This window comes from Terrapene carolina, unplaced genomic scaffold, assembly GCF_002925995.2.
Source record: "Terrapene carolina triunguis isolate 2854851 unplaced genomic scaffold, T_m_triunguis-2.0 Scaffold33356, whole genome shotgun sequence".
In the NCBI taxonomy this organism is placed as follows: domain Eukaryota; kingdom Metazoa; phylum Chordata; order Testudines; family Emydidae; genus Terrapene; species Terrapene triunguis.
Genome location: NW_020697707.1, coordinates 1,078,794 through 1,088,251, shown reverse-complemented (window position 1 = coordinate 1,088,251; position 9,458 = coordinate 1,078,794).

Here is a 9,458-nt window from a genome sequence, read left to right as displayed (position 1 = left end):
GGGGAGGGCGCTGGAGGGGAGGGCGGCCGGAGCCCTGGGAGGAGGGCAGCGAGCCCCGGCGGCGAGCCCCGGCGGGGGCTCGGCTCTCCCCCCCACCCCGGCAGCCAGAGCGCCGGGGGCAGGGCGGCGAGCCCCGGCGGGGGCTCGGCTCTCACCCCCACCCCAGCGGCCAGAGCGCCCGGGGCAGGGCCGTGAGCCCTGGCGGGGGCTAGGCTCTCCCCCCCACCCCCCGCCCCCGGCGGCCAGAGCGCCGCGCCGCCCCCCTCCAGGTGCCGCCCCAAGCACCAGCTTGGGTGCCTGGTGCCTGGAGCCGGCCCTGCTGGGGGTCTAATGAACTCTGTGCTGCATTTTACAGGATTGCTCTCAGCGTCTATCAGTCCCTTGCAGGTAGCATTGCATTATTTGTATCTTAACATTTTCTATCACAATGAGTTGATGCCCCAGAAGTATAAGCAATTGCTACAGTAATGCCACAGCTTCACTGGGCTCTGCTTTCTCACACACTCCCCTTTTATACTCTCTTGACATTCTCTGTTATAGGCAGTGTGTGCTGCAGTAGTTATTTACAACCACTAGGGGTCAGCTTTTTAATATCTAGAATTAAGAGTTCCTTGTGTGCATCTCTCAGTCCCCTGCACCCACTGCAGGGCTCCCCCTGGAACCCTTCCCATTCTCCGTGTCCTCTGCCGCCTATCCCCATTCCTATGGCCTCCTCTATGCCCCCAGGTCCCCTGCATCTGCATTCATCCCCACCTCCATACCGAAGCTGTCTGCCGTCCCCTTTTCACATCTCTCCCAGGCTCCCCGCTCCCAGACTACTGCCCCTCTGCACCTCCCCCACCAGTGGCTCAGCACAGCCTGGGGTCCGCAGCAAGGCAAGTTACGTTATATGTGTAACTTAAAAAAATCACTCTTTACTACATAGAAATAGCCTTTCCTCTTTGTAAGTCTGGGATGCTTCCCAGAAGTACACGGGATTGAGAGGCACCTTGCTACGCCCTGCCCTTCGCATGAGGGAGCCTTGTCTGTACCTGCCAGGGGTCAGCTCCCTGTCTCACTAGCCACCGGCAACACAAGCAGGCCCCTCTCAGTCCAGGCAGGCTCCGCTGTCCCTTTGCAGGTTAGCAATAGGCACACTCCAGCCCGGAGCATCCCCCTGGAGTGCCCAGACCCTGTTCCACTGGCCACTCACCGATCTGCTACTCCCAAAGGAAGGGTACACACCAGCTTACCAGTTTCACCTCAGGATCACTGCTACACTTCACACAAAGCCCTTCCCTTTGTTTTTAGTGGAAACAAGTGAAAGTTTGTATAACAGATATGAGAAGGTTCAATGGAAACATTGTCTATATAAATGCTATCATAACATGCTTTCTAGAGCCTCAACTTAACTCGTAAGTCATCCCCTTGTCTAATAAATTTAAGATGCACCTCAAGAGTTTCCAGTGTTTTTCAGCGAAGCCTGGCTGTGATTTCTCACCCTCCTATGAAACACACACAGAGTCAGCTTACATCCTAGGTGAAGGATGCAGTGTGTAGCTCTGTACCTAGAGTTGTAGTCCAAAACTTCATTGTAAACAGGACTTCCTCCTCCTGGTTTATTTCATCCTGTCAATTCCCTCTCCAAGATTTTACAATCCCTTCATTTGGCTCTGACTAACTGGGCATCCATTGTGAACCATACAATACTCAATTTACATATAGCCAGCCAGCCAAACATCTCTTGCCTAAGAGAAACTGGTTCATCAACTTCTGGTGATCAGCCCCAACTCACAGACCTCAAGAACATATTTTTCAGTATATATAACTCCTTACCTATTGTCTATAGATACATCTTGCAATCATTATGAGGACCAGTGTGACACAGACTTTCAGTAGAGACCATACCTGGCACTCTCTTGTGAACTAGTATGCACATACCAGACCCAAGGGAATTCTAACTCATGCTTCTCTGTGCCCTCTGCCAGTTGGCACCAAGAGGTCCCTGAGTCAAAGTCTGATACTAACCCCCCTCAACACATTCTACAAGGCCCCTTTCCTCCATAACACCAGTGGAGCTGAACAACTGGAGAATGGGAAGGTGGAGACATTGGGAAGACAGGATGAGTCAGAAAAGCCAGGAAGAGAGGAGTATGACTGCTCAGAGCTCTGGTATGAAACTGCAGAAAAACCTGAGAGTCTCCGGATTTAGTTTAGAAGTGTGAGCAACAAGAGTGATGTCGTGGTGGGAGTCTGCTATAGACCACCAGACCAGGGGGATGAGGTGGACAAGGCTTTCTTCTGGCAACTAGCAGAAGTTACTAGATCGCAGGCCCTGGTTCTCATGGGAGACTTTAATCACCCTGATATCTGCTGGGAGAGCAATACAGCGGTGCACAGACAATCCAGGAAGTTTTTGGAAAGTGTAGGGGACAATTTCCTGGTGCAAGTGCTGGAGGAACCAATTAGGGGCAGAGCTCTTCTAGACCTGCTGCTCACAAACAGGGAAGAATTAGTAGGGGAAGCAAAAGTGGATGGGAACCTGGGAGGCAGTGACCATGAGATGGTCGAGTTCAGGATCCTGACCCAAGGAAGAAAGGAGAGCAGCAGAATACGGACCCTGAACTTCAGAAAAGCAGACTTTGACTCCCTCAGGGAACTGATGGGCAGGATCGCCTGGGAGAATAACATGAGGGGGAAAGGAGTCCAGGAGAGCTGGCTGTATTTTAAAGAATCCTTATTGAGGTTGCAGGAAAAAACCATCCTGATGTGTAGAAAGAAAAGAAAATATGGCAGGTGACCAGCTTGGCTTAACAGTGAAATCCTTGCTGATCTTAAACACAAAAAAGAAGCTTACAAGAAGTGGAAGATTGGACAAATGACGAGGGAGGAGTATAAAAATATTGCTCAGGCATGCAGGAGTGAAATCAGGAAGGCCAAATCACACTTGGAGTTGCAGCTAACAAGAGCTGTTAAGAGTAACAAGAAGGGTTTCTTCAGGTATGTTAGCAACAAGAAGAAAGTCAAGGAAAGTGTGGGCCCCTTACTGAATGAGGGAGGCAACTTAGTAACAGAGGACATGGAAAAAGCTAATGTACTCAATGCTTTTTTTGCCCCTGTCTTCACAAACAAGGTCAGCTCCCAGACTGCTGCACTGGGCAGTCTGGGAGCTGACCTTGCAGTATGGGGAGAAGGTGACCAGCCCTCTGTGGAGAAAGAAGAGGTTCGGGACTATTTAGAAAAACTGGACGAGCACAAGTCCATGGGGCCGGATGCGCTGCATCCGAGGGTGCTAAAGGAGTTGGCGGATGTGATTGCAGAGCCATTGACCATTGAAAACTCATGGCGATCGGGGGAGGTCCCGGATGACTGGAAAAAGGCTAATGTAGTGCCCATCTTTAAAAAAGGGAAGAAGGAGGATCCGGGGAACTACAGGCCAGTCAGCCTCACCTCAGTCCCTGGAAAAATCATGGAGCAGGTCCTCAAGGAATCAATTATGAAGCACTTAGAGGAGAAGAAAGTGATCAGGAACAGTCAGCATGGATTCATCAAGGGCAAGTCATGCCTGACTAACCTTAATTGCCTTCTATGAGGAGATAACTGGGTCTGTGGATGAGTGGAAAGCAGTGGATGTGTTATTCCTTGACTTTAGCAAAGCTTTTGATACGGTCTCCCACAGTATTCTTGCCAGCAAGTTAAAGAAGTATGGGCTGGATTAATGGACTATAAGGTGGATAGAAAGCTGGTTAGATCATCGGGCTCAATGGGTAGTGATCAATGGCTCCATGTCTAGTTGGCAGCCGGTTTCAAGTGGAGTGCCCCAAGGGTCGGTCCTGGGGCCGGTTTTGTTCAATATCTTCATTAATGATCTGGAGGATGGCGTGGACTGCACCCTCAGCAAGTATGCAGAGGACACTAAACTGGGAGGAGTGATATATATGCTGGAGGGTAGGGATAGGATACAGAGGGACCTAGACAAATTAGAGGATTGGTCCAAAAGAAATCTGATGAGGTTCAATAGGGACAAGTGCAGAGTCCTGCACTTAGGGCGGAAGAATCCCATGCACTGTTACAGACTAGGGACCGAATGGCTAGGAAGCAGTTCTGCAGAAAAGGACCTCGGGGTTACAGTGGACGAGAAGCTGGATATGAGTCGACAGCGTGCCCTTGTTGCCAAGAAGGCTAACGGCATTTTGGGCTGTATAAGTAGGGGCATTGCCAGCAGATCGAGGGACGTGATCATTCCCCTCTATTCGACATTGGTGAGGCCTCATCTAGAGTACTGTGTCCAGTTTTGGGCCCCACACTACAAGAAGGATGTGGAAAAATTGGAAAGAGTCCAGCGGAGCACAACAAAAATGATTAGGGGGCTGGAGCACATGACTTATGAGGAGAGGCTGAGGGAACTGGGATTGTTTAGTCTGCAGAAGAGAAGAATGAGGGGGGATTTGATAGCTGCTTTCAACTTCCTGAAAGGGGGTTCCAAAGAGGATGAATCTAGACTGTTCTCAGTGGTAGCAGATGACAGAACAAGGAGTAATGGTCTCAAGTTGCAGTGGGGGAGGTCTAGGTTGGATATTAGGAAAAACGTTTTCACTAGGAGGGTGATGAAGCACTGGAATGGGTTACCGAGGGAGGTGGTGGAATCTCCTTCCTTAGAGGTTTTTAAGGTCAGGCTTGACAAAGCCCTGGCTGGGATGATTTAGTTGGGAATTGGTCCTGCTTTGAGCAGGGGGTTGGACTAGATGATCTCCTGAGGTCCCTTCCAACCCTGATATTCTATGATTCTATGAATGTTTTTAACAACTGAACAAGAGGGAATGGTTTATGAATCCCTGTGACTCTAAAACACATTTTCTGACCCCACTTCAAACTTTCCAGAACAACTCAGTGCTAGCAGGAGATGTGGCCAGTGATGTTTCAGGTGGGTTGGTTTCTACCTGTGGAAGTTTGACAGCAGGAATTGAAAGCAAATAAATCAGACAGAGTGGAAAGTTGGCTTCATCTTGAACTATTAGGCAGCTACAGCCATGCCATGATCAATTTAAGGGCATACTTGACAATGGTTAGGCAGCTGATATGCTGAACCGCTTCCCATCATGACAGCTAACATCATCTCATGAATCAGAGGGGTAGCTGTGTTAGTCTGGACATGCATCTGACAAAGTGGGTATTCACCCACGAAAGCTTATGCTCCAATACATCTGTTAGTCTATAAGGTGCCACAGGACTCTTTGTCGCTTTTATCATCTCATGACTCCCCCATCTGTCTGTAGCCACCTGTTGTCTTACGCTGAGACTGTAAGCTCCTGGGGCAGGGGGACTGACTTTATGTTCTGTGTTTATACAGTGCCTGGCACAATGGGGCCCCACCGCGGTACTGGAATTCCTAGGTGCTACTGCTATACTAATAATGATTAATAATACTAGCTTACTTTTTCTTACACCATAACAGTAGCTGCTATTGCGCAAGAGAGGTGTCTAGGAGAATATTTGACCTAGCAACGAGCTTCTGATTTCGGAATGGAATGGAAGAAAGAGGTCATAGAAAATGTGGAGATATTAGTAAGGCATCTTTGCCATGGGCTCCCTGGTTTGGTTCAAAGTAGGTTCAGCCAAATTAAATTAGCTGCCTTTTGGGGCTGTCTTCCTTCCACCCCCAACACATTCCTGGCCTGTGACTCCAGAAATGCAGAACCACAACTTCCTACCTTGGAATCCAAGCTCATAGTTCTCTTCAGTCCAAGCTCACAGGATCTCTGTTTAATCTGCTAGTCCTGTTGGAGGAGGGGTGAGAGGGAACATAGTAGTAAAATCAGCATGGGGGGGGGTAGGGCTCACCAAGAGATAAGGCAGAAGAGGCAGTAGTGATAGGATGGGACTGATTGGGCGATATTCTGGAAGAAAGAGAGGAGTGAGAAATTGTATGCATGGTGTAATGGCATGTTTACTTGCTGTACATAACTCAGCCACTAGATGTCTCTGCATACCACAGAGAATTCCAGATGGGGTGTGATCCTTGGTAAACAAGAATCAAAGCTGGAACTCAAGCTGTGTGGAAACTGTTTATAGTTTTTGTAGCTGTTTTATTTAATATATGCCTTCTGTTTAAGAATGTCTTTGGTTCTGTAGATGTCATGACACATGGGAGAGGGAGGAGATAAGGGAGCAATGAGAGGGGACATGAATCTTTTAAAAAAAAATTCTGAAAGACAGAGAAACAGACATGAAGCAAGAAATAAGAAGATAGGAAAAGGAGAGTGACCCACACTTACTGGAACTGGTAGTGTTCCAGGCACTAAGCCATGTCACCAATACCATCAGAGCTAAGGGTTTAATCTCCTGTTAATAAATGTCTTCTAGTAGCTGCTCAAGTATAACAGCTGAATGTGTGAGTATAGCAAAAACATTCACTGGCCAAAACCCATGTAATTTCTCTACACAAGTCCTGCATCATACCATTTAGAGCCATGGCCAGGGGCTGTAAAGTAAATGAGTGAACTCGGTGAGGGGTTTAGAAAAGGATAAAATACCAGTAGAAAATTCTAGTTTTTGATGAGGCTGTGGAAAGAAAAAGTTGCTATCCTTGGTATTGTGCCAGGGCAGCTCCCTACCCCCTGACCGGAAAGCCCACAGAATTCTTGCAGGCCATTCAAATCTATGGGAGGATTTTGCTAACTATTTTCCACTCTAGAGTTCTGCTCCTGCAGTTGTCTCCATCCCTCTGTCCTACTTACTCAGTGGCACCTTTGCTGTTAAAAGGGTTTAGTATCATTGCCTAAGGCAACAACTCCTGGTTTTAGAGATGGTTTCCATGTCTGTTGTAGACAATTAATGGCGGGAAAGGACTGCTATTAACTGGCAGCAATAAAGGCAAATACCAGGTTACCAACTCTTGATGTTTTACATACATCCCCTGGTTCAGGAGACAAGGGATTAGGTGAGAATCTCATCTTTCACTGAAAATAAAAAGGAAGTTGTAGTTGCAGATGAAAACTTGAAAACATAACCCAAGCGGATCCTAAAGGCTTTGAAACTGGAAGGCCCCCACACCCCAAAAAAGCCCCAACATGTAGCTTTAAAAAAAATCTCATGAATTTCCAGACAATCTCATGATTTTTGGAGGTCTGACTCCTGATTTTGGAACGTGTGGGGCTGCTGATGCTGCATGTAGCCTCTTTTCCCCACGCTCTAATCTCAAGCAGGCTGTGCTGGCACTCGGGTGAGTGCAGGGACCAAGGGGGCAGTTTGTGACTCCTGAATTCCGGGGCTCTTCATCTCCTGGTGCAGACTCGAGGGCCACCCAAACTGGTTCCCCCTATGCCCACAGAGCAGAAGCCCCTATGGGGAGTGTTGTGGCAGGGACTCAAAGCACAGGTCTGACCTAGGCATGCCCCCCCACCAGTCTGGTCCATCTTAGTCATCTTTGAGCTGGGGGCTCCTTGCCTGGTGCTGTTCAGTGGAGGTGGGCTCATGCTATCAGGTGACTGCGAATCAGACCTTTTGAGTCTAATCTGGAAGGTAAACGGACATTATAGCTCATGGTATGAACTCTTCACAGCATGTGTATGCACCTCGGTGAAATCCACCCCCGTGCAGGGAGCCGGCGCAAAGCCTGTGCACCACCCAAGCCTAGGTACAAATGGAAAGAATCAAATCAATTACTAGATCTATCGAATCAATCAAAACCAGGCCCCTGTCCACCCCAGCTCCGATTCCACAGGGGTGTGCACCAGCACTGGTTGGGGATGCCAGGGAATAAAGACACTGCTGGGAGTGGCCCTAGGTCCAGATTCCCACATGTATCCACTGAAGCCCAGGGGATTTAGGCATGTAAATACCTTTGCAGTCTGGGTCCTATTTCTTACGTCAGGCTGCTTCAGCCAGGCAGAGCTTTGGTCCCATCAGGCCCTACTTCATATGCATGAATAAAAACATGATTCCGCAGAGCTGGAGCTGTTGTGCAAAACTCAGCTTTTCCTTCGGTGTCTTTGTAGCCACACACTTCCCTTAACACATACGTCCAGCGGCAGGACCTGTGGCCAGCCCGGGCATACACAGGCTGTCTCCTGGGCCTCACTGTAGCGGACTCTCAAAGCTTCAAGGAGCAGGAGTCCTCCCTTCTCCTGTCCCATCCTGGAGAAGGGCAAATCAGCAGTGGCCTCTGTTTCTTTTAGCTAGTTCTGGTGGCATAAGTGCACCTGTGCTAAGCTCTCTGGCCTCACATGCTGTGCGTTTGAGACACAGACCTCTAACAGTTGTGAGCTCTTTGGATAGGGAGTCTCATTGCTATGTTTGTACAGGGCCTTGCACAATGGGACTTCCTAAGTGCTACCACAATACAAATAGTAAACAATAACCTCACTAACATATACCTGCATATATCAGATTGCTGCCCAGCCAACGGTTCCCAGGTCTCTCTCTGGAATATCAGACCTAAAACTTCTCTGTACTTGAGCCATAAATCTGCTTTAAATGGCCCAGCACACTTGGGCACAAGTTGATATTGACCTGGTAATGCTGACTGGCCAGTCATAAATGTACACCTCTACTGCTGCTGTGCAGGGTTTTCCATAAACAGCTGTAAAACCTTGCCCGTGCAGATCTGGGTTGGATGGAATGACAGCTTTAGCTGTGGTGCCAACAGAGAGCTTCGTCTGGTGCTTTTGGTCTCTGAAATCCAGACAGATGATATTCCTCCCAAGTTTTAAGAGGATGCATGTTCTCTCAGACTTTAGAATCTTTTGCTTAAAACAATACGACATGCAACTAAATTAATGAGTCCATCTCCATCGAATAACCATCAATATCCCTGAATCCTGCCTGCCTTGCATTTCAGATTTGATATGGGGCAATACATTTGCATTGCACCACTGTTGCTACTAGGAATATTCCTGCTTTTGCTTTGCACTTCCATTAAAATGTTACCCAACATGCCTTCCACTACTCTGGGGATGTCTTTCACTGCAGGTTTAGTTCCAAAAGTTTGCTTCTACACACAAAGCAGCACTGGATTAATTTAACAATGTGATTTTAAGCCAGTTTAGGTAAGCCATGTAAAACCCTTGATGGGCACTTAAACCCGCTTATAGTAGGTTAGTTTGCATTGGTAAATGTAAAGGTTCAAGCTAAATCAATGTAGCCAGTATTAACCCATTAAAAATGTTTCCATAGTGGGGTTTGCACAAGAACCAGTTTTAGTTAAACTGGTGCAAATTCTGTGTTTAGACAAGGCCAAAGCGGCACACCTGAGAAAGGCACAGGAAACAGTATACAGGAGCTGATATTTTATTTCCTCTCCTGAACACAGAATTAATTGTGTTTGCTCATCATCGTATTTGCGGAGTCAGAGGAATCTAATTGCATTTGTCCAAGGACAGCTATATACCATGAAAACTAAAATTAGCAATTCAAATAGGCTCTTGGCACTTATAACGTGGGATACAGGCACCACCAGATGCTTTTTAACAAATCTTGCA